At 57.4% G+C, this 27528-nt stretch overlaps 1 protein-coding gene and 1 long non-coding RNA gene across 2 annotated transcripts in view; both read left to right on the top strand.

Annotated features, from left to right (window-relative positions):
* LOC127489782 (nuclear factor 1 C-type-like) overlaps positions 1–27528 on the top strand; it is a 38314-nt gene that overhangs the window by 5706 nt on the left and 5080 nt on the right. The window lies entirely within an intron of this gene.
* Positions 6844–27255, top strand: LOC149120457 (uncharacterized). Its single transcript, XR_016226049.1, has 3 exons — positions 6844–6987; positions 25793–25862; positions 26769–27255. It is a non-coding gene; the product is annotated as an uncharacterized LOC149120457 (long non-coding RNA).

Below are 27528 nucleotides of genomic sequence, written 5' to 3' on the forward strand. Positions count from 1 at the left end.
GGGCTCTAGGAAAATGGGCCCAAGCTGCCCCCGGCCAGCCCTGGGGTCTAGGGAGACAGGTCTGGGCTGCCCCCCACTAACCCTGGAGAAGAGGGAGACAGGCCCAAGCTGCCCCTGGCCGGCCCTGGAATTGAGACAAGGGCCTGAGCTGCCCCCGGCAAGCCCTGCGGTCTAGGGAGATGGCCCAGGCTGTCCCCCACTCCAGCCCTGGAGAAGAGGGAGACAGTCCCAAGCTGCCCCCTGCTGGCTCTGGGGTCTAGGGAGACTGGCCCAAGCTGCCCCTGGCCAGACCTGGGGATGAGACATGAGCCTGAGCTGCCCCCGGCCAGCCCCTGGGGTCGAAGGAGACAGGCCTGAGCCACACCCCTGGCCAACCCTAGGGTCTAGGGAGAGGGGCCTGAGCTGCCCCCAGCCAGCCCTGGGGTCAAGACACGGGTCCAAGCTGGCCCTGGCCTGCCCTGGAGTCAGGATATGGACCCGTGCCACTCCCGGCCATCCCTGGGTTCAAGACACAGGTCTGAGCTGCCCCCGGGCAGCCCTGGGGTCTAGGGAGATGGGCCCAAGCTGCCCCTGGCCGGCCCTGGGGTCTAGGGAGATGGGTCAGGGCCGCCTACCCCCTGGCCCTGGAGAAGAGGGTGACAGGCCCAAGCTGCCCCTGGCTGGCCTTGGGGTCTAGGGAGACTGGCCTGAGCTGCCCCCAGGCAGCCCTGGGGTCTAGGGAGATGGGCCCCAGCTGCCCACCCCCCAGCCCTGGAGAAGAGGGCGAAAGGCCCAAGCTGCCTCTGGCTGGCCCTGGGGTCTAGGGAGATTGGCCCGAGCTGCCTCGGACAGCCCTGGGGTCTAGGGAGAGGGGCCCGGGCCACCCCCTCCCCCGGCCCTGGAGAAGAGGAGAAGGCCAATGCTGCCCCCAGCTGGCCCTGGGGTCAAGGGAAATGGGCCCAGGCCGCCCCCCCACCCTGCTAGCCCTGGGGTCGTGACAGACATGAGTTGCCCCTGGCCAGCCCTGGAGTCTAGGGAGATGAGCATGAGCTGCCCCTGGCCAGCTTTGCGGTCTAGGGAGCTGGGTCTGGGCCAACCCCCTGGCCCTGGAGAAGAGGAAGACAGGCCCAACCTGCCCCTAGCAGGTGCTGGGCTCTAGGGAGACTGGCCCGAGCAGTCCCCAACCAGCCCTGGAGTCGAGACCCGGGCTCAAGCTGCCCCTGGCCGTCCCTGGGGTCTAGGGATATGGGCCTGAACTGCCCCCAGCCAGCCCTTGGGTCTATGGAGTCGGGCCTGAGCCAACCCCCCCCCCTTCGCCCTGGAGTAGAGGGAGACAGCCCCAAGCTCCTTGGCTGGCCCTGGGGTCAGGAGAAAGGCCTAAGCCCCCCACAGGCCAGCCCAGGGGTCTAGGGAGATGGGCCCGGGCCAACCCCCCCAGCCCTGGAGAAGAGGGAGACAGGCCCAGGCTCCCTGGCCAGCTCTGGGGTCTAGGGAGTCGGGCCCGAGCTGCCCCCGGCCAGCCCTGGGGTCAGGAGACAAGCCTAAGCCCCTCAGCGTCCAGCCCTGGAGTGTAGGGATTTTGGACCGAGCTGCCACCGGCCAGTCCTGGGGTCTAGGGAGACAGGCCTGGGCTGCTTCTCCGCCCCAGCCCTGGAGAAGAGGGAGACAGGCCCGAGCTTCCCCTGGCCAGCCCTGGGGTCAGGAGACAGGCCTACGTCCCCCACTTGCCAGCCCATGAGTCTAGGGAGACAGGCCAGAGCTGCCTCTGGCCAGCCCTGGAGTCGAGACAGGGTCCCAAGCTGCCTCTGGCTGGGCTCTGGGGTCTAGGGAGAGGGGCCTGAGCTTCCCCCAGGTCTCCTGTGCCCCTGCTGGGCAGCCCCAGCCTCATCAGCTCCTCTGTGATACCAGGCTAAGTGATCCGCCCTCCTCAGGGCTTGTTACTAACTATTGTGAACTGTAAACAGGATATATTCAATGAAAACCACATCTCATTATGAGCTACAACAAGTATTGATAACTGAAATCTAAGAGATCCTCTTAATACCAGCGAAAAGCTCAACTCATGTTGCTTTCTGAAGTACAGCAGTGAGACTGAGTCAGCTTCTCAGAGACAAAAAAACCATGGAGCAACAGACTGAAGGTGAAGAAAGCACTAGAGGAACCTAGAAGTGTACAAGCAAGAGTAAACTTTACCAAGGAAGGCAAAATAGCAGTGAACTTCAAAAATTTTGTGTAGAACTGGTAATAAAATAGTTATTTTGCTGTAGCTTTGGAATTCATGTACATTTTTCAAAATATGCATTTTCCATCAATTTTTTGAAGACCTCTCTTGTACATAGGTTTATGTACCAAATAAAGTGCAGTGAGGCAAGGTGTTGGGTCTCCCAGTTAAACAGGCCAGTAAAGATGCCCACATTCCACACCAGAGTACGTGGATTCAATACCCACCTACAGCTTTTGATTCTTGCTTCCTAGTAATGCAGACCCTGTGAGGCACAGGTTATGGTTCAAGTAATTGAGTTCCTGCAACACATATGGGGACTTGGACTAGGCTTTCAGATCCTGGCTTTGGCTTGGCACAACCCCAATCACTGTAGTCATTTAAAGTGCTTACCAGATTGGGAGCTCTCTCTCTTTCTCTCTTTCTCTATCTCTATCGGATGATCTGCCATCTATCTATATATCTATCTACATATCTATCTATCTATCAAATCTATATCTGTTTCATTGTCTTGCTTACTCTCAGACAATAAATGAATCTTAAAAAAATACATTGGCAAGAAATTTGTATGAAAATGATTCTTAAAAGAGTTTTGCTTTTGGCAGAAGAAAAACAATCTAAGATAAAAGCAAAGCAATATAAGCAGGAATGATAAACAACAGAAGGATTAAATGTAAGGGTAAATTTAAGTTATTGACTTTAGAAAGCAATCACATGGATACCTTACTTGTTCAAAATGTGTATAATTTAAATTCTGATAATGGAAAAAAGATGAAAGTGAAACAATTACAGTAAATATGATTCTAGTGTTGTGAAAAGTAGTAAATTTGAAATACTGATGATAAGTCAGCAGTAAATCTGACAATTGCTAGGGTAACTACAAAAATAATTAAGGAATACATAACCAACAAACCAATGGAGAGGAAATTAAGTAACAAACTATATAGATTCAAAATGAGGGAGAAGAGGAAACTACTAAAACAGGAAACAAAGTAAGATGCTAAATTCAGGTAAAACATATCACAAAATTTTAAATGTAAATTAACTAAGTGATCCAGCTAGAAATCAAAATTTTCTTATTTAATGGAAAAACAGTTAATTATTTGCTATTTAAGATACAACCCTTAAATGTTTAAGAGTAAAAATGTTGAAAATATACCTACACATTTTGAATAGAAGACTCTCTTGAGATCTGACAAGACAGACTTTCATGCAGGAACTATTACTAGATATATTCAGAGAGATTTCATAATGATATAGTTATCAATTCAGTGGGAAGATATAGAATTCTAAATTCTTATGTAGGTTAATGTGGGAAGAGTTTTAGCACTTGTCCTTTTTTTTCTTAAAATTTTAAGCTTTTTTTTTTTTACTGAGAGAAAGAACTTATCTTCAGAAACAGTAAAGATTCAGGTGAAAACAACAAAGAAAATTAAGAACATGCTCATAATTCATATTCATATGAATTGAACATGAGTTTTGCTGCACACAGAATCTTTCATCAAATAAACTTTATTAGTGTGAGCGTAGTGGCACAGTAGGTTAAGTCAACACTTACAGTGCCCATGTCCCGTATCAAATGCTTAGTTTGGGTCCCTGCTACTCTTCTTTTCCAGCTTTTATGAGTGTGCCCAGGAGACACAGAAAATGGTCCAAGTCTTTGGGTTCCTGCCACCCTTGTGGAGTGAGTTCCTGGATCCTGACTTTGGCCTAGCCTAGTCCCAGCTGTTGCAGGTATTTGGAGTGTGAACCAGCAGTTGGAAAATCTCTCTCTGCCTTTTTTCTCTCAATGTTGCTTTTGATCTGCAATACAAAGAAATAAATTCAATTTTAAAAAGATACACTTGATCAGCAGCCACTTCCCCTCCCAGGTGTAGGTTAGGCTTGACTAACTTGTGTTGACTAAGGAGAGCCATGTGAGGAAGAAGTTGAAAGGGATAGGTTTTGTGTTACCGTGTTCCCTTTTCCTTGTGCTATCATGGGACAGGATTCTACTATGCTTGCTTGGCACGCCTGGGTAACAAAGATAGTATGACTTCTGTGAGCAGAGTCCCCTGCCACAAATGATGGACCTGTACAGTGAGTAAACCAGCAATCTGTTACTATAAAACCCTGCGAGTCACAGTGTTAACCTAGCCTTCCCACCTTGACCTCGTCAACTCTCCCTCCATCCCCTACCCCATGGCCACTGTCCAGCTTATGTTTTATTCACATTCACATTTTATTCAGATTCATGATAGAAGGAGGAAACCATATTAGATGATTTATATTTTCAAGATTTATTTATTTATTTATTTACTTAAAAGTCAGAGTTACAGAGAGGCAGAAGCAGAGGCAGCGGCAGAGAAAGAGAAAGAGAAAGAGAAAGAGAAAGAGAAAGAGAAAGAGAAAGAGAAAGAGAAAGAGAGGTCTTCCATCTCCTGGTTCACTCCCCAGGTGAACACAATAGCTGGAGCTGAGCTGATCCAAAGCCAGAAACCAGGAGCTTCTTCTGGGTCTCCCATGGGAGTTCAGGAGCCCAAGGACTTGGGGCATCTTCTACTTCTTTCCCAGGCCATAGCAGAGATCTGGATCAGAAGTGGAGCATCCACTCGGGCTGACTTGCCCCAATTGGTAGAGTTGGAAACATACCAGGGGATTCCAATTCAATCCCATCAAGGTGGCATGTGCCAATGCCATCTCACTATTCCAAGTGATCAATTTCAGTTCACAATTGATCATAATGAAAGGACTAAGAGTCAAAGGGAGCACATAAACAAGTCTAGTATCTGCTAACACTAACCGATAGAATAAATAAAGGGGAGAGTGATCCAACATGGGAAGTGAGATACTCAGCAGACTCATAGAATGGCAGATGTCCTAAATAGCACTCTGGCCTCAGAATCAGCCCTAAAGGCACTCGGATCTGGCTGAAAAGCCCATGAGAGTATTTCAGGCATGGAAAGCCAAGACACTCTGGCAAAAAGATCTCTGTGAGTGAGATCCCAGTGGAAAGAACAGGTCTTCAAAGAAGGAGGTACCTTTCTCTGAAGGGAGGAGAGAACCTCCACTTTGACTATGACCTTGTCTAAACAAGATAAGCGTCGGAGAACTCAAGGGGCTTCCATAGCCTTGGAAACTCATGACTGGTGCATAGGGAGATTACTGATGCCATAAACAGGAGTGTCAATTTGTAAAGTCAACAACAGGAGTCACTGTGAACTTACTCCTCATGTAGGATCTCTGTCCTTAATGTGCTGTACACTGAGGCTTAATGCTATAATGAGTACTCAAACAGTATATTTCACTTTGTGTTTCTATGGGGGTGCAAACGATTGAAATCTTTACTTAATGTACACTAAACTGATCTTCTGTAAAAAAAAAAAAAAAAAAGAAAAAGAAATTATCAATTCCCAACTTGACTCTCACTGGGATTAAACATGACAATAGGTCTGATCTGATTTCATCATCATTTAAAAAAAATCATCTATTATTTTTCACTTTATGTTTCTGTGTGGGAGCAAACTGTTGAAATCCTTAAGGTATACTAAGCTGATCTTCTGTATATTAAGATAATCGAAAATGAATCTTGATGTGAATGGAAGGGGAGAGGGAGTGGGAAAGGGGAGGGTTGTGGGTGGGAGGGACGGTATGGGGGGGGAAGCCATTGTAACCCATGAGTCGTACTTTGGAAATTTATATTCATTAAATAAAAGATAAAAAAAAAAAAGAAGTGGAGCATCCAGGACTCAAACCAGCACCCGTATGGGATGCCAGTACTGCAGGTGATGTGTTTACCTGCTACATCACAGTGCTGGCCACAAGATTATATACTTTTATGAATGCTATAAGCAACTAGCACTGAAAGAAATTATAAAAAGGAGATTTAATAGGTAACACTTGTATAGAAACTACTTAGTGAATCTGTTTCCAAATAATTCAGGAGCATATTGTTATGATCTGTTTTCATAGGTTAATATTAAATAGAAATTTATTTTTAGATACATCCATCAGGAATGTCATATGTGCATACATCTGTATGTTCTCTGAATGGTTGAGAGCGAAATAAAATAATTGCTTACATCTGAATCGATAGATTTCATGAATAGTGATAGGTTTTAAGAGGGATATAATTCAGCCGGCGCCGCGGCTTACTAGGCTAATCCTCCACCTTGCGGCGCCAGCACACTGGGTTCTAGTCCCGGTTGGGGCGCTGGATTCTGTCCAGGTTGCCCCTCTTCCAGGCCAGCTCTCTGCTGTGGCCAGGGAGTACAGTGGAGGATGGCCCAGGTGCTTGGGCCCTGCACCCCATGAGAGACCAGGAGAAGCACCTGGCTCCTGCCATCGGATCAGCGCTGTGTGCTGGCCGCAGCGCGCTGGCCGCGGCGGCCATTGGAGGGTGAACCAACGGCAAAAGGAAGACCTTTCTCTCTCTCTCACTGTCCACTCTGCCTGTCAAAAAAAAAAAGAGGGATATAATTTTTTCTAGTTGAAAATTGCTCTTCTCACACCTGGTAGGAAGACAGGATGTGAATGGCTGGCAGTGAGGCAAGATTGTTGCAGATTCTCTATCTTAGGAGAGTAGTGGGCTGGAGGGCTGGGGGGAAGAGGGTAGAGCTCATTAACAGGTAGAGTGGGAGGAAATTAAAATCAGCTGTGGGTCAGAACAGCTTTAAGAAGCAGGAGAATTGTGGCAGTGACTGCATGGAGTTCCTGATGAACAGATTGCAGAGTGAAGCAGTGCAGCCTGAACAGGCTGTATTTGCATGGGCGTTCATTGAGGCCTTCAGTATGGGGAGTCAGAGCAGGTAAAATGAAAAAGGGCAAGGAGGGGAGCAAGGCCCAGGACTTGGAGGGCGAGGAGGGGAGCGGGCTTCGGACCTGGAGGTCATGAGTAGAGCAGGGCCCAGGCCCTGGAGACTGAGGAGGGGAGCAGAGTCTGCCCCTGGATTGCAAGGAGGGGAGTGGGGCCCAGGCCCTGGAGGGCCAGAGGGGAGCGGGGTTTTGCCCGGAGAATGAGGAGCAGAGCTGAGTCCGGCTCTGGAGGGGGAGGATGGGAGCTGGGCCCAGTGCCTGGAGGGCAAGGAGGGCAGCGGGGTCTGGCCCTGGAAGGCGATGAAGGGAGCTGGACCCAGACCCTGGAGGGTGAGGAGGGGAGCGGGGCCAGGCCCTGAAGGGCGAGTAGTGCAGCAGAGCTTGGCAAGAAGGCGAGGAGTGGAGCAGGGCCCAGGCCCTGGAGGGCCAGGAGTGGAGCAGGGCCCAGGCCCTGGAGGGCCAGGAGTGGAGCAGGGCCCAGGCCCTGGAGAGTTAGGAGGGGAGCAGGGTCTGATCCTGGAGGGCTGCAAGGGGAGCAGGGCCCACTCCCAGGAGGGTGATGGGGGAGCAGGGACCAGGCCCTTGAGGGCCAGGAGGGGAGTGGGGTCTCTCCCAGAAGGGAGAGAAGTGGGGCAGGGCCCAGGCCCTGCAGGGCGAGGATGGAGTGGGGTCTGGCCATGGAGGGCAGCAAGTGGCGCCTGGTATAGCCCTGGAGGGTGGCTAGGGGAGCAGGGCACAGGCCCTGGAGTGCGAGGTGGGGAGTGGCACCCATCCCTGGAGAGCGAGGAGGGGAGCAGGGTCCGGCACTGGAGGGTGGCAAGGGGAGCGGGGCCCAGTCCCTGGAAGGCTAGAGGAGGAGCAGAGTTTGGCCCTGGAGGGTGAGGAGGGGAGCGGGGTCCAGTCCCTGGAGGGCGATGAAGGGAGTGGGGCCCATTTCCTGGAGGGTGAGGAGGGGAGCAGCGTATGGCCCTGGAGGGCGAGGAGGGAACAGGGCCCAGGCCTTGGAGGGTGAGGAGGAAATAGGGCCCAGGCCCTGGAGGGTGAGGAGGGGATGCCGGCTGGGCTCTGGAGGGCAACGAGGGGAGCAGGACCCAGTGCCTGGAGGGCGAGCAAAGGACCATGGCACAGGCCCTGGAGGGCTAGAAAGGAAGCGGGGCCCACTCCCTGGAGGGCAAAGAGGGGAGAAGGGCCCAGCCCTGGAGGGCGGTGAGGGGAGCACGGCATCAGCCCTGGAGTGTGAGGTAGGAGTGGTGCCGTCCCTGGAGAGTGAGGAGGGGAGCGGGGCCCAGGCTCTGGATAGCGAGGAAGGGAGCGGGGTCCAGCCCTGGAGGGTGATGACATGAGCGGGGCCCATTCCCTGGATGGCAAGAAGGGGAGTGGGGCCAAGCCCCTTGAGAGCGAGCAGAGGAGCAAGGCCCAGGCCCTGGAGTGTGAGGAGGGGAGCGGGGTCTGGACCTGGAGGGCTGTGAGGGGAGCATCCTCCAGCCCTGGAAGGCAGCAAGCTGAGCTGGGCCGGGCCCTGGAGGGCGAGGAGGCCTGCACCTTAGGAGAGCATTTTCTGGCCCTGGAAGGCAAGGAGGGGAGTGGGGCCCAGTCCCTTTAGGGCAAGCAGAGGAGCAGGGCCAAGGCCCTTTAGGGCAAGGAGGGGAGCTGGGTTTGGCCCTGGAAGGAGCTGAGGGGAGCAGGGCCCAGGCCCTGGTGAGTGAGGAGGGGAGCTATCAGGCCCAAATAACAAGATGGAGGCCCAGTCTAAAATAGGTGAACCGTGATCCAGGCTCAGATCTCTCACCTCCAGGGCCGGGCCCAGCTCACCTGTTGCCTTCCAGGACCTGGGCCCCGTTCCCCATGCTGCCCTCCATTGCAGGACCCTGCTCCCCTCCTTGCCCTCCAGGGCCCGGCCCTGCTCCCCTCCTCGCTCTCTAGGGCCTGGGCCCAGCTCCCCTCCTTGCCCTTGAAGGCCTGGCCCAGCTCACCACCGCAGCCTCCAGGGCCTGGGCCCCCTACCCTCCTCACCTCCTCGGCCCTGCCCTGCTCCCCTCCTTGCCCTCCAGGGCCTAGTCCCGGATCCCCTACTCGCTGTCCAGGGCCCTGCCCTGCTTTCCTTGCCGCCCTCCAGGACCTGACCTGCTCCCCTCCTCGCCCTCCAGTGCAGGACCCCGCTCCCCTCCTTGCCCTCCAGGACCTGACCCGCTCCCCTCCTTGCCCTCCAGGGCCTGGGCCCAGTTTCCCTCCTTGCCCTCCAGGACCTGACCCGCTCCCCTCCTTGCCCTCCAGGGCCTGGGCCCAGTTTCCCTCCTTGCCCTCCAGGGCATGAGCCCCGCTCCCCACCTTGCCCTCCAGGGCCAGGCTCCGCTCCCCTTGCCACCCTTCAGAGCAGGACCTGCTTCCCCTGCCGCCCTCCAGTGCAGGACCCTGCTTCCCTCCTTGCCCTCCAGGACCTGGGTCCCGCTCCCCTCACTGCCTTCCAGGGCCTGTCCCTGCTCCCCTCACTGCCTTCCAGGGCCTGACCCCATTCCCCTTGTGAGCCTCCAGGGCCTGACCAAGCTCCCCTCCTTTCCATCAAGGACCTGGGATCCACTCCCCTCACTGCCTTCCAGGGCCTGGCCCCGTTCCCTTGCCAGCCTCCAGGGCCTGCCCCCTCACCCCTCCTCACCCTCCAGTTCCTGACAACACTCCCCTCCTCACCCTTCAGGACCTGACCCTGCTCCCCTCCTCACCTCCAGGCCTAGGCCCTGCTGCCCTCCTCACCCTCCACGGCCAGGACCTTCTCCCCTCAGGAACAGCCAACACTGCCCTCCAGGGCATGGTCCCACTCCCCTCCTCGCCCTCCAGGGGCAGGCCTGCTCTTCTTGCCACACTCCAGGGCAGGGCCCTACTCCCCCTGCTGCCCTCCAGACAGGATCCTGCTCCCCTCTTTGCCTAGGAGGGTCGAGCTCTGTTCCCCTCCTCGCCCTCTAGCTCCTGGACCCCGTTCCTCTCCCCGCCCTCCAGGGTCAGGCCCTGCTCCTTTTCTGCCCACCAGGGCAGGCCCCGCTCTCTCCACTGCCCTCCAGTGCAGGAGCCACCTTCCCTCCTTGCCCTCGAGGGCCAGGCCCTGACCCCTTCCTCACTTTCTAGGTCCTGGATCCTTCTCCCCTCCTAGCTTCCAGGGCCAGGCCCCGCTTCCCTAGCCCCCCTCTGGAGCTGGACACTGCTCCCCTCCTGGCCCTCCAGCGCCGGGCACTGCTCCCCTCTTCGCCGTTTAAGGCCTGGCCCTGCTCCCCTCCATGCCCTCCATGGACTGGGCCTCGATCCCCTCACTACCTTCCAGGGCCTGGCCCGTTCCCCTCACCACCTTCCAGTGCTGGACACTGCTCACCTCCTGGCCCTCCAGGGCCTTGGCTGTGGTCCCTTCCTTGCCCTCCAGGTCCAGGTCCAACTCCCCGCCTCATCCTAGAGGGTTGGGCCCTGTTCCCATCCTTGCCCTCCAGGGCCTGGGCCCTGTTCCCCTTTTTGCCCTCCAGTGCGGGACCCCACTTCCCTCTATGCCATCCATGGCCCCGCCCTGCTCCCCTCCCCGAGCTCCAGGGGCTTACCCTGCTCATGTTCTTGCCCACCAGGGCCTGGGCCGTGCTCCTCTTTGCTGCCCACCAGGGACGTCCCACTCCCTTCCTCGCCCTCCAGGGCCAGGCCCTACTCCTCTCCTCACCATCCTGGGCCAGGACCCCTCCCCACCTCCCCCTCTAGTGCCTGAGAACTGATTCCCCTCACAGCTCTCCAGGACCAGACACTACCCCCTCCTTGCCCTCCAGGGCTGGCCCCCCTCCTCTAATTGTCCTCAAGGACCAGGCCCAGCTCCCCTCCTTCCAGTCCTGGGCCAGGCCCCCCTCTTCTCCTTGCCCTCACGGGCCATGCGGAGTTCCCATCCTCGCCCACCGGGCCTGGCCCCCATCCCCTCCTCGCCCTAAAAAGCCAGGTCATGCTTCCCTCAGCACCATCAAGGGCTGGGCCCAACAGCCCTCCTCACACTGCAGAGTCAGGCCTTGTTCCCCCCTATCCCTGCAGTGCTGAGCCCTGCTCACTTCCTCATTTACAGGACCTGGGCCCTGCTCACCTTGCTGCCCACCAGGGCCAGGCCAGCCTCCCCTCCTCACCCTCCAGGGCCTGGGCCCCATCCCCTCTTTTCCCTATTGGGCCGGGCCATGCTCTCCTCAACACCCTCTAGGATTGGGCCCAGCACCCCTCCTCACCCTACAGGGTCAGGCCCTGCTCCCATCCTTGCTCTCCAGGGCCTGGGCACGACCCCTCATTGCCCTCCAGGGCCAGGTGTTGCTCCAGTCCTCGCCCTCCAGGGCAGGCCCAGCTGCCCTCCTCACCCTCCAGGGTTGGGCCCTGCTCCCATCCTTGCCGTCCAGGTCTGGGCCCAGCTCCCCTCCGCACCCTCCATGGCTTGGGCCCAGCTCCCCTCCTAGCCCTTCAGGGCTGGGCCGTGCTCCCCTCCTCACAGTCCATGGCTGGGGCCCACTCCCCTCAGAAATGGCGATCACTGCCCTCCGGGGCATGGGCCCAGCTCCCTTCCTTGACCTCCTGGGCTGGGCCAGCTCCCCTCCTCACCCTACAGGGTCAGGCCTTTCTCCCATCCTCGCCCTCCAGGGCCAGGGCCCTACTCCCATCCTTGGCCTCTTGGGCCTGGGCCCTGCTCCCCTTCTCACCCTCAAGAGTCTGGCTCACTTCTCTCGCTGTCTTCCAGGGTTAGGCCGCACTCCCCAAGGAAGGGTATCACTGCCCTCCAGGGCATGGGTCCTGATCCCCACCTCACCCTCCAGGGGCAGGAACCTGCTCCCCCGCTGCCCTCCAGTGCAGGACCCTGTTCCCCTCCTTGCCCTCCAGGGCCTGGGACCTGCTACCCTCACTGCCTTCCAGGGCCTGGCCCAGTTCCCCTCAGCCTCCAGGGCCTGGAGCTTCTCCCCTCCTCACTCTCCAGGACCTGACCCCGCTCCCCTCCTCGCCCTCCAGGGCCTGGCCCTGCTCACATCCATGCCCTCGATGGACTGGACCCTGAGCGTGTCACTGCCTTCCAGGGCCTGGCCCAGTTCCCCTCGCCACCCTCCAGGACCTGGGTCCTGCTCCTGTCTTCCAGGGCCTGGCCCAGTTCCCCTTGCCACCCTCCAGGGCCTGGAGCTGCTCCCCTCCATGCCCTCCATGCCCTGGGTCCCACTCCACTCACTGCCTTCCAGGACCTGGACGCATTCCCCTAGCCAGCTTCTAGGGCCTTCCCCCTTCTGCTCCTCGCCCTCCAGGACCTGACCCGTCTCCCCTCCTTGACCTCCAAGACCTGGCCCTGCTCACATCCATGCCCTCCATGGCCTGGGCCCTGTTCCTTCCTAGCCCTCCAGAGACTGGGCCCAGTTCCCTCCTCGCCTTCGAAGACCGGACCCTCTTCCCCTCCTCACCTCCAGGGCCTAGGCCCTGCTGCCCTCCTCACCCTCCACGGCCAGGACCTTCTCCCCTCAGGAACAGCCAACACTGCCCTCCAGGGCGTGGGCCCTGCTCCTCTCCTCACCTCCAGGGGCAGGCCTGCTTCTCCTGCTGCCCTCCAGGGCAGGGCCCTACTCCCCCCGCCCCACTCCAGTGCAAGATCCCACTCCCCTTCTTGCCCAAGAGGGTCGGCTCTGCTCCCCTCCTGGCCCTCTAGCTCCTGGACCCCGTTCCTCTCCCCGCCCTCCAGGGTCAGGCCCTGCTCCCAACCTCACCCTCCGGGGCCGGACTCCGCTCCCCTAATTTCCCTCCAGTGCGGGACCCTGCTTCCCTCTATGCCCTCCATGGCCCTGCCCTGCTCCCCTCGCAGCGCTCCAGAGCCTGACCCTGCTCACTTCCTTGCACTCTAGGGCCTGGGCCCTGCTCCTTTGCTGCCAACCAGGGCAGGCCCCGCTCCCACCACTGCCCTCCAGTGCAGGACCCACTTTCCCTCCTTGCCCTCCAGGGCGAGGCCCTGATCCCTTCCTCGCCCTCTAGGGCTTGGACCTTGCTCCCCTCCTTGCCTTCCAGTGCCAGGCACTGCTTCCCTAGCCACCCTCCAAAGCTGGACACGGCTCCCCTCCTGGCCCTCCAGCGCCGGCCACTGCTCCCCTGCTTGCCCTCCAGGACCTGAGCCCTGCTCCCCTCCTTGCCAAACAGGGCCTGGGCCCCGCTCCAATCCGTGCCCTCCAAGGCCTGGCCCTGCTCAACCCCATGCCCTCCACGGACTGGGCCTTGATCCCCTCACTGCCTTCCAGGGCCTGGCTCCGTTCCCCTCACCACCCTCCAGTGCTGGACACTGCTCCCCACCTAGCCCTCCAGGGCCTTGGCTATGGTCCCTTCCTGGCCCTCCAGGTCCAGGCCCAACTCCCCTCCTCATCCTAGAGGGTCAGGCTCTCCTACCATTCTCGCCCTCCAGGGCCTGGGCCCTGTTCCCCTTGTTGCCCTCCAGTGCAGGACCTCACTTCCCTCTATGCCATCCATGGCCCTGTCCTGCTCCCCTCGCCACACTCCAGGGGCTTACTCTTCTCACTTCCTTGCCCACCAGGCCTGGGCCGTGCTCCCTTTGCTGCCCACCAGGGCCATGCCCCACTCCCCTCCTAGCCCTCCAGGGCTACGCCCTACTGCCCTCCTTACCGTCCTGGGCCAGGCCCTCCTCTCCACTGCCCCCTCCAGGGCCTGGGACCTGATCCCCTCGCGGCCCTCAAGGGCCAGGCACTGCCCCCTCCTCATGCTCCAGGGCCTGACCCTGCTCCTCTCCTCACCCTCCAGGGCCAGGCCCGCTCCTCTTTCTGCAGCCAAGGCAGGGCCCTACTCTCCCTGCTGCCCTCTAGTGCAGGCCTACTCCCCTTGTTGTGCTTACCCTTCTCACTTCCTTGCCCACCAGGGCCTGGGCTGTGTTCCCCTTGCTGCCCACCAGGGCCATGCTTCGCTCCCTCCTTGCCCCCCAGGGCTGGACCCTACTCCCCTCCTCACCATGCTGGGCCAGGCCCTCCTCCCCACCTCTGCCTCCAGGGCCTGGGACCTGATCCCCTTGCAGCCCGCAAGGGCCAGTCCCTGCCCCCTCCTCGCCCTACAGGACTAGAACCTTCTCCCCTCCTCACCTCCAGGCCTAGGCCCTGCTGCCCTCCTCAACCTCCAGGGCCAGGCACTTCTCCCCTCAGGAACAGCCATCACCACCCTCCAGGGCCAGGCCTGCTCCTCTTGGTCCACCAGGGCAGGGCCCTACTTCCCCCGCTGCCCTCCAGTCAGGACTCCACTCCCCTCTTTGGCCAAGAGGTCCAGGCACTGCTCCCCTCCTCATCCTCTAGGGCCTGGACCCTGCTACCCTCCCTGCCTTCCAGGGAAGGGCCTTGCTCCCCTCCTAGCCCTCCAGTGCTGGGCCTTGCTCGCTTCCTTGCCTTCAGGGCCTGGGCCCCACTCCCCATGCTGCATACCAGGGCCAGGCCAGCCTCCCCTCCTCACCCTCCAGGGCCTGGACCCCATCCCCTCCTTGCCCTAAGGGGCTGGGCCACACTCCCCTCAACACCCTCTAGGGCTGGGCCCAGCACCCCTCCTCACCCTACAGGGTCAGGCCCTGCTCCCATCCTTGCCCTCCAGGGCCTGGGCACGATCCCTCATCGCCCTCCAGGGCCAGGCCCTGCTCCCCTCCTCACCCTACAGGGTATGACCCAACTCCCCTCCACGCCCTCCAAACCAGGACCCACTCCTTTCAACCTCCATGGCCTGGGCCCAACACCCCTCCTAGCCCTTCAGGGCTGGGCTCTGCTCCCCTCCTCACAGTCCAGCGCCAGGCCCCACGCCCCTCAGGAATGGCCATCACTGCCCTCCAGGTCATGGGCCCCACTCCCCTCCTCGCCCTCCAGGGCCAGGCCCCGATCCCCTCCTTGACCTCCAGGGCCAGGTGAACTCATCACCCCACAGGGTCAAGCCTTTCTCCCATCCTCGCCCTCCAGGGCCTGGGACCTGCTCCCCTCCTTGCTCTCTTGGGACTGGGCCCTGCTCCCCTCCTCACCCTCCAGGGCCTCCGTTTCGCTCTCCGCACTGTCTTCTAGGGCTAGGGCCCACTCCCTTTAGGAAGGGCATTACTGACCTTAAGGGCCTGGGCCCTGCTCCCCACCTCACCCTCCAGGGCCAGGCTCCACTCCTTTTGCCACTTTCAAGTGCCGGACCCTGCTCCCCATGCTGCCCTCAAGTATAGGACACTGTTCACCTGCTTGCCCTCCAGGACCTGGGTCCCGCTCCCCTCACTGCCTTCCAGGGCCTGGGGCTGTTCCCCTCACCACCCTCCAGGGCCTGACCCCTCTCCTCTCCTCACCCTCCAGGACCTGAACCTGCTCCCCTCCTCAGCCTCCAGGACCTGGGACCCTGCTTTCCTCCTCACCCTCCAGGACCTGACCTCACTCCCTTCCTTGCTCTCCAGGGCTGGCCCTGCTCACCTCCATGCCCTCATTGGACTGGGCCCTGATCCCCTCACTGCCTTCCAGGGCCTGGCTCTGTTCCCCTCGCCACCCTCCAGGGCCTGACCCTGCTCCCCTCCTCGCCCTGCAGGACCTGGGTCCTGCTCCCCAGACTGCCTTCCAGGGCTAGGCACCACTCACCTCAGGAATGGCATCACTGCCCTTCAGGGTGTGGGCCCCGCTCCCCACCTCACCCTCCAGGGCCTGGCTCTGCTCCTCTAGCAGCTTTCCAGGGCTGGACCCTTCTGACCCCGCTGCCCTCCAGTGCAGGACACCACTCCCCTTCTGGCCCATAGGGCCTGGGTTCCACTCCCCTCACTGCCTTCCAGGGCCTGGCCCAGTTCCTCTTGCCAGCCTCCAGGGCCTGCCCCCTCTACCCTCCTCGCCCTCAAGGACCTGACCCTGCTCCCCTCCTCACCCTCCTGGACCTGGGTCCCGCTCCTCTCACTGCCTTCCAGGGCCTGGCCCTGTTCCCCTCGCCACCCTCCAGGGCCTGACCCCACTCCCCTCCTCACCCTCCAGGACCTGGGTCCCGCTCCCCGACTTGCCCTTCAGGTCCAGGCCCAGCTCCCTTCCTTAACCTTCTGGGCTGGGCCAGCTCCCCTCATCACCCTACAGGGTCAGGCCTTGCTCCCCTCCTTGCCCTCTTGGGCCGGGGCCCTGTTCCCCTCCTCACCCTCCAGGGCCTCGGTCTCGCTCCCCTCACTGCCTTCCAGGCTAGGGCCCACTCCCCTCAGGAAGGGCATCACTGCCCTCCAGAGCATAGGCCCTGCTCCCCACCTCACCTTCCAGGACCTGGCCTGCTCACATCCATGCCATCATCGGCCTGGGCCCCAGTCCCCTCATTGCTTTCCAGGACCTGGCCCTGTTCCCCTCTGTAGCCTCCAGGACCTGCCCCCACTCCCATCCTTGCCCTAGAGGGCCTGACCCCGTTCCCTTCCTCGCCTTTCAGGGCCTGGCCCTGCTCACATCCATGCCCTCCATGGCCTGGCCCCGTTTCTTCCTAGCCCTCCAGAGCCTGGGCCCAGTTCCCTCCTCGTCCTCCAGGACCAGAACCTTCTCCCCTCAGGAACAGCCAACATCGCCCTCCAGGGTATGGGCCTCGCTCTTCTCCTCACCCTCCAGGGCCTGGGCCCCATCCCCTCCTTGCCCTAAGGGGCTGGGCCATGCTCCCCTCAAAGCTCTCTAGGATTGGGCCCAGCACCCCTCCTCACCCTACAGGGTCAGGCCCTGCTCCCATCCTTGCCCTCCAGGGCCTGGGCACGATGCCTCATCGCCCTCCAGGGCCAGGCGTTGCTCCAGTCCTCACCCTCCAGGGCCTAACCCATCTCCCCTCCACGCCCTCCAAACCAGGACCTGCTCCCCTCCTCGCCCTCCATGGCCTGGGCGCAACTCCCCTCCTAGCCCTTCAGGGCTGAGCCCTGCTCCCCTCCTCACAGTCCAGGGCTTGGCCCCACTCTCTCAGGTATGTCCATCACTGCCCTCCAGGGCATGGGCCCTGCTCCCCTCCTCACCCTCCAGGGCCAGGTCATGCTGCCCTGCTCACTCTCCGGGGTCTATGCCTGCTCACCTTGATGCCCACAGAGTCTGGCCTCGCTCCCCTCTCATATTCCATGGCCCAGCCCTGCTCCCCTCTTTGCCCTGCAGGGCCAGGCCCCGCACCCCTCCTTAAAATCCTAAGCTAGGCCCCCCTCCCCACCTCGCCCTCCAGGGTCAGGCCCCACTCCCCTCAGGCACGGCCATCACTGCCCTCCAGGACATGGGCCTGCTCCCCTTCTTGTTCTCCAGGGCCTGTGCCCCATTCTCTCTCCACTTCCTGTTCATGGACCGTTCCACTTGCCACCAAGCAGGGCCTGACTCTGCTCCCCTCCTCGCCCTCCAAGTTCTGTCCCTGCTCCCCTCCTTGCCCTCCAGGGTCAGGAACTACTCCCCTCAAGCACAGCCATCATGCCCTCCAGGATATGAGACCTGCTCCCCTCCTTGCCTTGGAGGGTAAGGAAGGCAGCAGTTCCCAGGCCCTGGAAGGCGAGGAGGGGAGCAGGGCCAGGCCCTGGAGGGTGAGCAGGGTTCAGGCCCCAGGCCCTAGAGGGTGAGGATGGGAGCAGGGCCTGGCCCTGGATGGTGAGGAGGGGAGCAGGGCCAGGCCCTGGAGGGCGAGGAAGGAACAGGGCAGGGCCATGGAGGGCAAGGAGGGGAATTTGGCCTGGTACATGAGGGCAAGGAGAAGAGGGGGGCCTGGCTCAGGATGGTGAGGAGGAGATCAGGGCCTGGTCCATGAGGGCGATTAGGGGAGGGGGGCCGGTCCTGGAGGACAAGGAGAGGGCAGGGCCTTGCCCTAGAGGGCGGCGAGGGGATCAGGTCCCAGGCCCTGGAGGAGGAGGGGGGAGTGGGGCCTGGCCCAGGATGGTGAGGAGGGGAGTAGGGCCTGGCCCTGGAGGGCGAGGAGGGGAGTGGGGCGTGGCCCAGGATTTTAAGGAGGGGTGCAGGGCCTGGCCCTGGAGGGTGAAGAGGGGAGCAGGGCCGGGCCCTGGAGCATAAGTAGGGGAGCCAGGTCTGACTCTTGTGGGCATCAAGGTGAGCGTGGCCAGGCCCTGGAGGCCTAGGAGGGGAGCAGGGCCTGGCTCTGGAGGCCTAGGAGGGGAGCATGGCCAGGCCCTGGAGGCCTAGGAGGGGAGCAGGGCCTGGCCCTGGTGGGCAGCAAGGGCAGCTGGGCCTGGCCCTGGAGGGTGGCAGTAGGTGCGGGGACTGGCCGTGGAGGGCGAGGAGAGGAGCGGGACCAATGCCCTGGAGGGCAGTGATGTTCCTGAGGTGAGTGGGGCCTGGCCCTGGACTGTGAGGAGGGGAGCATAGCCCAGCCCTGAAGGGCGAGGAGGGGAGCTAGATACAGGCTGTTGAGGGCGAGGAGGGGAGTGAGGCCTGGTCCTGGAGGGCATAGAAGGGAGCTGGGGTCAGGCCCTGGAGGGTGATGAGGGGAGTGTGGCCCTGCCCTTTAGGGTGAGAGGGGATGGGGGCCAAGCCCTGGAGGGCAAGGAGGGGAAATTGCCTGAGCCATGAGGGCAAGAAGTGGAGTGGGGCCTTGCCTAGGATGGTGAGGAGGGGAGCAGTGCCTGGTCCTTGGGTGTGATTAGTGGAGGGGGCCCAGCCCTGGAGTGCAAGGAGGGGGCAGGGCCTGGCCCTGGAGGGTGGCGAGAGGATCAGGGCCCAGGCCCTGGAGGGTGAGTAGGGAACAGGGCCCAGGTCCTTGAGGGTGAGGAGGGGAGCAGGGTCAGGCCCTGGTTGGTGGTGAGGGGATCTGGGCCAGGCCCTGGAAGGTAAGGGAGGGGAGTGGGACCCAGGCCCTGGAGGTGAGGAGAGGAGTAGGGTCCAGTCCTGGAGGGCGAGGAGGGAACTGAGACCAGGTTCTGGAGAGCTAGGAAGGAACGGGGCCCAGGCCATGGAGGGCATGGATGTGAGAAGGGCCACGTCCTGGAGAGCAAAGAGGCGAGCAGGGTCAGGCCCTGGAAGACAGTGAGGGGATCGGGGCTCAGTCCATGGAGGGTATGTAGGTGAGCATGGCCAGGTCTTGGGGGTCAAGGAGGGGAGCAGAGTCAGGCCCTGGAGCGTGCGGAAGGAATGAGGCCCAGGCCCTGGAGTGAATGGAGGTGAGCAGGGCGTGGCCCTGGAGGGCAAGGAGGGGAGCTGGGTCTAGGCCCTAGAGGGTGAGTTGGGGAGCAAGGCGCAGCCCTGGAAGGCAAGGAAGGGACTGGGGTCCTGCACTGTAGGGTAGTGGGGGAGCAGGGCTCTGCCCTGGAGGCAGGCAAGAGGAGCGGCCTGGCCTTGGAGGGCAAAGTGGGGAGCAAGGACCATGTCCTGGATGGCAGTGATGGCCATGCCTGAGGGTAACATGGCCTGGCCCTGGAGGGTGAGGAGGGCACCAGGCCCCAGGCTCTGGAGGGTGAGGCGGGCACTGGACCCCAGGCCTTGGAGGGCAAGGAGAGGAGCATGGTCCAGCCCTGGGGAACGAGGGAGGGAACGGGGTCAGGCCCTAGAGGGTGGCGAGGAGAATAGGGCCAGTGCCTGGAAGGCAGTGAGGTGAGTGGGTCCTAGTCCATGGAGGGCATGGAGGTGAGTAGGGCCAGGCCTTGGAGGGTGAATAGGGAAGCAGGGTCAGACCCTGGTTGGTGGCGAGGATTTCTGGGTGAGGCCCTGGAAGACAGTGAGGGGAGCGGGGTCAGGCCCTGGAGAGTGTGGATGGGAGTGGTGTCAAGCTCTGATGGGCAACGAATGGAGGGGACAGCACCATGGATGGCAAGCAGGGGAGCAAGCATGGATGGCAAGGAGGGTGAGGAGGGCAGTGGGGCTCAGGCCCTGGAGGGCGAGGAGGGGAGCAGAGCCCATGCCCTGGAGGGCAGTGATGGCCATGCCAGAGGGGAGTGGGGCCTGACCCTGGAGGGCGAGGAGGGGAGGGGGGCCTAGCCTGGGATGGTAGAAGGGATGCAGAGCTGGCCCTGGAGGGTGAGGAGGGGAGCAGAGCTGGGCCCTGGAGCCTGAGTAGCAGAGCGAGGCCCGACCCTGGTGGGCATCATGGGGAGTGGGCCCAGGTCCTGGAGGGTGTACATGTGAGCGGGGCCTAGCCCTGGAGGGTGAGGAAGGCAGCAGGGTTGGCCCTGGAGTGCAAGGAGGAGAGCAGGGTCAGACCCTGGAAGGCAGTGAGGGGAGCATGGCCCATGCCCAGGATGGAAGTGAGGGCCATGAGAGAGGGGAGTGGGGCCTTGCCCTAGAGGGCATGGAGGTATGCAGGGCAGGGCCATGGAGGGCTAGGAGGGGAGCAGGACCTGGCCCTGGTGGGCGGCAAAGGGAGCGGGGCCCAGCCAGCCATGGAGGGAGGAGAGTGGAGCAGGGCCTGGCCCTGGAGGGCGAGGAGGGAAGTGGGGCCCGGCCTTCTTGGGCAAGGAGGGGAGTGGGGTCCTGCACTTGAGGGCAGCGGGGGAGCAGGGCCCTGCCCTGGAGGGCAGCAAGATGAGCGGGCCTGGCCCTGGAGGGTGAGGAGGGGAGTGGGGCCCAAGCCTTGGAGGGCAGTGATGGCCATGTCTGAAAGGGGCAGGGCCTGGCCCTGAGGGTGAGAATGGGAGCAGAGTCCAGCCTTGGAGGGCAGCATGAAGAGCGGGCCTGGACCTGGAGGGTGAGGTGGGGAGCGGGGCCCATGCCCTGCAGGGCCCGATGGCCATGCCTGAGGGGAACAGGGCCTGGCCCTTAGAGGGTGAGGAGGGCACAAGGCCCCAGGCCCTGGAGGGCGAGGAGGGGAGGAAGGTCCAGCCCTGGAGAAAGAGGAGGGGAGTGGGGTCAGGCCCTGGAGGTGAGGAGGGGAGCAGGGCCCATGCCCTGGAGGGCAGTGATGGCTGTTCCTGAGGAGAGAAGGGCCTGGCCCTGGAGGGTGAAGAGGGGAACAGAGCCCAGGCCTCATAAACAGGCATCGCTGCCAATCAGGGCATGGACCTCGCTCCCCACGTTGCCCTCTAGGGCCAGGCCTTGCTCCTCTTGCCGCCCTCCAGGGCCGGCCCCTGCTCAACCTGCCACTCTCCAGGGCAGGACCACGCTCCCCGCCTCACCCTCCAGGGCCAGGCCCTGCTCGCCTCCTTGCCCTCCAGGGCCTGGGCCTGCTCACCTTGATGCCCACCAGGGTTGGGCCTTGCTCCCCTACTCACGCTTCAGGGCCCAGCCCTGCTCCCCTCTTTGCCCTCCAGGGCCCTGCAGCCCTCCTTACAATCCTGGGCTAGGTCCCCCTCCCCTCCTCACCCTCCAGGGTCAGGCCCCACTCCTCTTGGGCACTGCCATCACTGCCTCCCGGGCATGGGCCCTGCCTCCCTCCTAGTCCATCAGGGCCTGTGCCCCATTCTCTCCTTAGCATCCAGGGCCTGAGCCCCAAGGCCCTCCTCACCCTCCAGGGCCTGAGCCCCATGGCCCTCCTCACCCTCCAGGGCCTGAGCCCCATGGCCCTCCTCACCCTCCAGGGCCTGAGCCCCATGGCCCTCCTCACCCTCCAGGGCCTGAGCCCCACGGCCCTCCTCACCCTCCACGGCCTGGCCCCATTCCCTCCTCACCCTCCAGGGCCAGGCCCTGCTCCCCTCCTCATCCTGCAGGGCCTGGCCCCACTCCCCTCCTTGCCTTCCATGGCCCTGGCCCACTCCACTCGCTGCCCTCCAGGGCCTGACCCCACTCCACTCCACGCCCTCCAGGGCCTTACCCCGCTCCCCTCACTGCCTTCCAGGGCCTGGCCCCGTTCCCCTTGCCACACTCTAGGGCCTGGCCCCTCTCCCCTCCTTGCCCTCCAGGGCTGGGCCCTCCTCAACTCCTTGCCCTCCAGGGCCAGGCCCCATTCCCCTCCTCACCCTCTAGGGATTGGACCCTGCTCTCCTCCTCACCCTCCAGTGCCAGGCCCTGCTCCCCTCCTCGCCTTCCAGGGCATGGACCCCCCCTCCCTTCCTTGCCTTCCAGGTCCAGGCCCTGCACCTCTTGCTGTCATCCAGGGCCAGGCCCTGTTCCCCCTGCCACCCTCCAGGGCCGGGTCCTGCTGCCCTCCTTGCCCTCCAGTGCCGGGCCCTTCTCCCCCAGCTGCCTTCCCGTGCAGGACCGCGGTCCCCTACTCACCCTCTAGGGCCGAGCCCTGCTACCCTCCTTGCTCTGAAGGGCCAGGCCCCATGCCCCTCTTGAATGGGCATTGCTGTCCTCCAGGGCATGGGCCCCGTTCCCCTCTCTCCTTCCAGGGCCAGGCCTCGCATCTCTTGCTGCCTTACAGGGCCAGGCCCTGCTCCTCCTGCCGCTGTCCAGGGCCTACTCTGCTCCCCTCCTTTCCCTCCAGGGACAGGCCCTGCTCACCTCCTCGCCTTCCAGGGCCTGGGCCCTGCTCCCCTCCTCGCCCTCCAGGGATTGACCCTGATCCCCTCCTCGCCCTCCATGGCCTGGGCCCAGCTCCCTTCCATGCCCTCCAGGGCCAGGCCTCAGTGCCCTCCTCGCCATCCAGGTCCAGGCCCAGCTTACCTCCTTGCCTCCAGGGCTGGGCCCCACTCCCCTACAGACCTCCATGGGCAGACCTTCCTTCCCTCCTCAACCTCCATGGCCCTGCCCCACTCCCCTCTGCACCCTCCAGAGCCTGACCCTGCTGCCTTCCTCACCCCCCAGGGCTGGGCTTTGCTCACCTCCTCACCCTGCATGGCCTTGCCCCACTCCGCTCGCTGCCCTACTGGGCCTGACCCTGCTTTCCTCCATGCCCTCCAGGGCCTTACACTGCTCCACTCACTGCCTTCCATTTCCTTGCCTGGATCCCTTTGCTACCAACCAGGGCCTGACCCCACTCCCCTCCTCACCCTCCAAGGCCTGGCCCTGCTCACCTTTATGTCCTCCATGGCCAGGGCCCTGATCTCCTCACTACCTTCCAGGGTCTGGCCCTGTTCCTGTTGCCCTCCCGGGCTTGACCCCGCTCCCTTCCTCAACCTCCAGGTCTAGGCCCCCCACCTCTCGCTGCCTTCCAGGGCCGGGCCCCACTCCCCTCCTTGCCCTCCAGTGCCTGGCCCTTCTGCCCCAGCTGCCTTCCAGTGTAGGACCCTGGTCCCCTCTTTGTTCTCCAGGGCTGAGCCCTGCTCCCCTCCTCTCCTTCCAGGACCAGGCCCTGCATCTCTTGCCACCACCCAGGGCCAGGCCCTGCTCCCCCTGCCACCTTCCAGGGCCTACCCTGCTCCCCTCCTTGCCCTCCAGGGCCAGGCCCTGCTCCCCTCCTCACCATCCTGCACCAGTCTCCCCTCCCTTCCCTGCCCTCAGGGCCTGACCCTCTGGCTTCCTTGCCCTCCAGGGCCTGGGCCCAGCTCCCCTCCTCGCCCTCTCAGGCTGGACCCTGCTCCCCTTGTTGCCCTCCAGTGTGGAACCCCACTTCCCTCCTCGCCCTCCAGGATCCGGCCCCACTCCCACACTTGCCCTCCAGGGCCTGGGCCCTTCTCCCATCCTCGCCCTCCAGGGCCTGACCCTGCTCCCCTAGCCTCCCTTCAGTGTGGGACCCCACTTCCCTCCATGCCCTCCAGGGCCTGCCCCTGCTCCCTCTAATATTTCTAAAACCTATAATAAAGTTGATTTCTGAACTCTGGAAAATTGAAATTGTGTTAAGTAAAATGCAGATCATGCATTGGGGAGATCATGTGCATTTGGTCATAAAGTTTATAATCACTGTCTAGTTATAGTGGAGAGTGAACATGATGCATACAACTATGGTGAGGTATGAACGCCTGAATCTAACACCGAACTGTACATGTAGTGTTAATGACCATGCTAAATTCTAACAGCATTTGAATCACTAGAAATATTGAAAAGCACCCAAATATTTATAAACCTCGCATCTGTATTCACAGTAATGATGCTAAAAGTACAATGTGTAACATTTCCCAGTACGCATTTATATGCATTTCCCTTTCACAAACACACATGAATGCACACACGTACAAATCATAGAAGCTTAGGGGTTCAGAAACAAATATTTATGGACTTTAGGCCTTCATTATAGTTTATTGACAATTGAAAATAACCAAGTTTAATACTAATTTATATGTGTTGACATTTTTGTAACTTTGAACCCACTATGCTTTCCAGCATGATTAGCAAGCCAACATCTGCTACGTCTTCAAAGGGACTCTTAAAAATCGAAAGTTTACAATGGTGCTTAAAACAATCAATACAAAGTAGGTGGTTCTGAGAATGTCTATAAATAGTGTCAATTGCTTGGCTTCCAATGCATTTGATTGTTCTCCAAGCAGTGTGGGAACAGGTTATAAACTGCCCACTTTCAGTTAAAATAACTAAAATTGATTAATTGGTGTAATGCTAGTTTTTTTTGGTGGGGGATATACAATATATATTGTAAGTATGTTCTTTCAAATTAGTGAATATAAGTATGTATTTCCTAAAAATCAGAACTTATTCCAAAACAGGACATGATTTGGGGACATGAATTTTATTAGATGTTGCATTATATTAGATTTTTGTAGAATGGCAAATATTTTATTTATAGCTACCAACTCATAAAACATTTGTTGTGGAACAGTGTTTGTCTATATGCCTGGCATTGTAGAATGACAGGTACACAGTGCACTTAATAAACTGAAAGTTAAACTCTAAGTTACATCTTACTCAAACTGATTGTGCATCATATTGTAATTTTTCCTAGATATTCCATCATTATGTTTTACTATTCATTTCTGTGTTAGAGTTGTGTATTTTAGTATTTTCTTTAGAGTAGAAAAAAATACTCTGTTGCATCTCAAAGATTAAGGATAATGTTGAACAATTTAAAAGTCTCAAAACTATAGAATCTATTTCTTGGAGTAGTAGATTAATTTTGGGGTAAGAACGCTTCGAAATGAAGATGCTTTATTGTTGAAAGTCATCAATAAATGAAAGGAAGAATGTAAATAAAAATGGGAATATTTTCCAGTTCTGTGTAAGTCTCTAAAATATTTGAAAAGGAAAACCATTAAGTGCAAGATATGACAATATATAAGTTTTCCTTCAGATTAGAAATTTGATGCTAAATATTTAACATTTAATCTTTATTTAATAGTAACTATGAATGGAGGCCATTATGTTGACACCCTGTAAGCTGATTTCTAATCTTAAACTGAAAAAAAAAAAACCATGTTTTGTTCATTACCCCTTTTCCCTCTGTGCTTGAAAACATTGGCTTTTATCACAACACTGGAAGTATATCGAAGCCAGGAGCCAGGAGCCTCCTCCAGGTCTCCCACGTGGGTGCAGGGGCTCAAGGACTTGAGCTGTCTCCTACTGCTTTCCTAGGCCACAGCAGAGAGCTGGATTGGAAGTGGAGCAGCCAGGACTCAAACCGGTGCCCCTATTGAAACCTTAAGTTTTAGCCTTCCCAATAAAAATAAATCTCAGCATCATTTAAAATGTTGGCTACTGCCATTGAGTGAACACAATGAAATTTGACAAAACGCTTTACTTGGGTGTAAGATACCATTCTCTGAATCAGGTTTTATGATTACCTAAGTCATTTTTCATCCTTGTTTTATGAATATAAACATCGATACATTTTCTTAGCTTCAGATTTTGAACATTCCAGTGATGTAGCTCCTGCTAACAAAGTGCCTGAATATTTTGGTACCTCGTAGCCTTTTAATGTGTCATATCTGGTCATATACACATGGGATCTATTATAACTTAGAGATAGTTTCCATAAATAGAATAATATTTTGGATAACCACTGATGAATTGAAGAATCTATTTCCTCTTCAAATTTTTTTTATTTTAAGGCAATTTTGTGAAATTGAATTTTACCTATAGTTTTATTTGTCTTTGTGTCCAGGTAAAGTAATAAATAAAATAGCTCCAATTATACCAAGCACCTGCATATGTTTCTAACTCTACCGTTTGAGGTAAGTCAGCTTGAGCATGTCCCGAATTGCACATCTCTTCCCTCTCTTATTCCCACTCTTATATTTAACAGTGATCACTTTTCAGTTAAGTTTCAGCACTTAAGAAGAATTGTGTATTGATTACAGTATTCAACCAAAAGTATTAAGTAGAACAAACAAAAAAAATACTAAGAGGGATAATATATCAAGTTGCTCATCAACAGTCAGGGTGAGGGCTGATCAAGTCACTGTTTCTCATAGTGTTCATTTCACTTTAACAGGTTTCCTTTTTGGTGCTCAGTTAGTTGTCACCTATCAAGGAGAACAAGTGGTATTTGTCCCTTTGGGATTGGCTTATTTCACTCAGCATAATGTTTTCCAAATTCCTAACAGGGATCACTTTTCAGTTAAAATTTAAACACCTAAGAATAATTGTGTGTTAATTACAGAGTTCAACCAATGGTACTAGAACAAAAAAAAATACTAAAATGGATAAAGTATTACATTGTACATCAACAGTCAGCACAAGAGCTGTTTGAGAAACAGTGACTTGACCATGCTTGTATATTTTCACTAAAAATCATTAGAATACTTATTTTGAAAAGCTGAAGTCTTAGGCATTTGGATGAATATACAAAGGATTTTCAAAAAGTGGAAAACAAAATTAAAAGTTCATCTTGGTGCAAAAAGTTTTGAACACAGTGAATAATTTTTTTCAAAACACACACTTTCCCTAAACAGTTTGAAGACACTTCATACTTCAGCTGCCATCAAAACAAAAGTAGAAAAATAATTTTTTTCATTCCAGTCAATGAAGCTGGATTAATACAGTGATACTAACTTGAACTATAAAAATTTTTATGTATAAGTCTACCATGATGACACTATTTTAATAGAAATATTTATAATCTGGAATTATTTTTTCAGATTGTGTTTGCTCATCTTGAGATGAAGATAAAGAAACATGTCTCCCCCAAATCTTCCTCTTATTTCAACTCACTCCAATCTTCTTAGTATATTTGAATGGTAATGGAAATGTGTTGACTTTTGGAGTTCTGTACTTGTCCTTCCATTTTCTACAAGATGTGTCCATTATGTATCTGTTGTCTTTTTTGTTCCATTACTAAATTTGTGGAATTTTGGTATGAAATATGCAGTGAAACTCTCAAAGAAAATAGTATATAAGGCATTACAATTACTATAAAATCATCAAAGATTTTTCCCACATAAATATGTGTATATAAATGTATATGCATATATTTATATGTGTAAATGTGTATTACTATTTATAGGTACATGGCTCTTATTTTCCACTATGATGTCTATTTTAAAAATTAAAATGGAAATCATTTGTTGTGATGCACCTGTTAAGCCATTATTTGGGATGTCCATGTAGTGAAAAGTGTCTGCATTCCAGTAACACCTCCACTTCCTATACAACTTCCTGCTAATGCTCACCCTGGGAGGCATCAGATGATATATGAATTACTTGGGTCCCTACCACCCAGGTGGGAGACCTAGGTGGAGTTCTTGGCTCTTGACAATGGTATGGCCCACTCCTGGCTCCTGTGATTATGGGGAGTGAACCAATAGATGGAAGATAATCTCTTTCACTCTCACTGTCTCATTCTGCCTTTCAAATGAATAAAAACAAATAATCTTTTAAAATTAAATGGTAAAATATCAT

Source organism: Oryctolagus cuniculus, chromosome 19 (genome assembly GCF_051225735.1).
Source record: "Oryctolagus cuniculus isolate XC-2025 breed Fujian yellow rabbit chromosome 19, ASM5122573v1, whole genome shotgun sequence".
NCBI lineage: Eukaryota > Metazoa > Chordata > Mammalia > Lagomorpha > Leporidae > Oryctolagus > Oryctolagus cuniculus.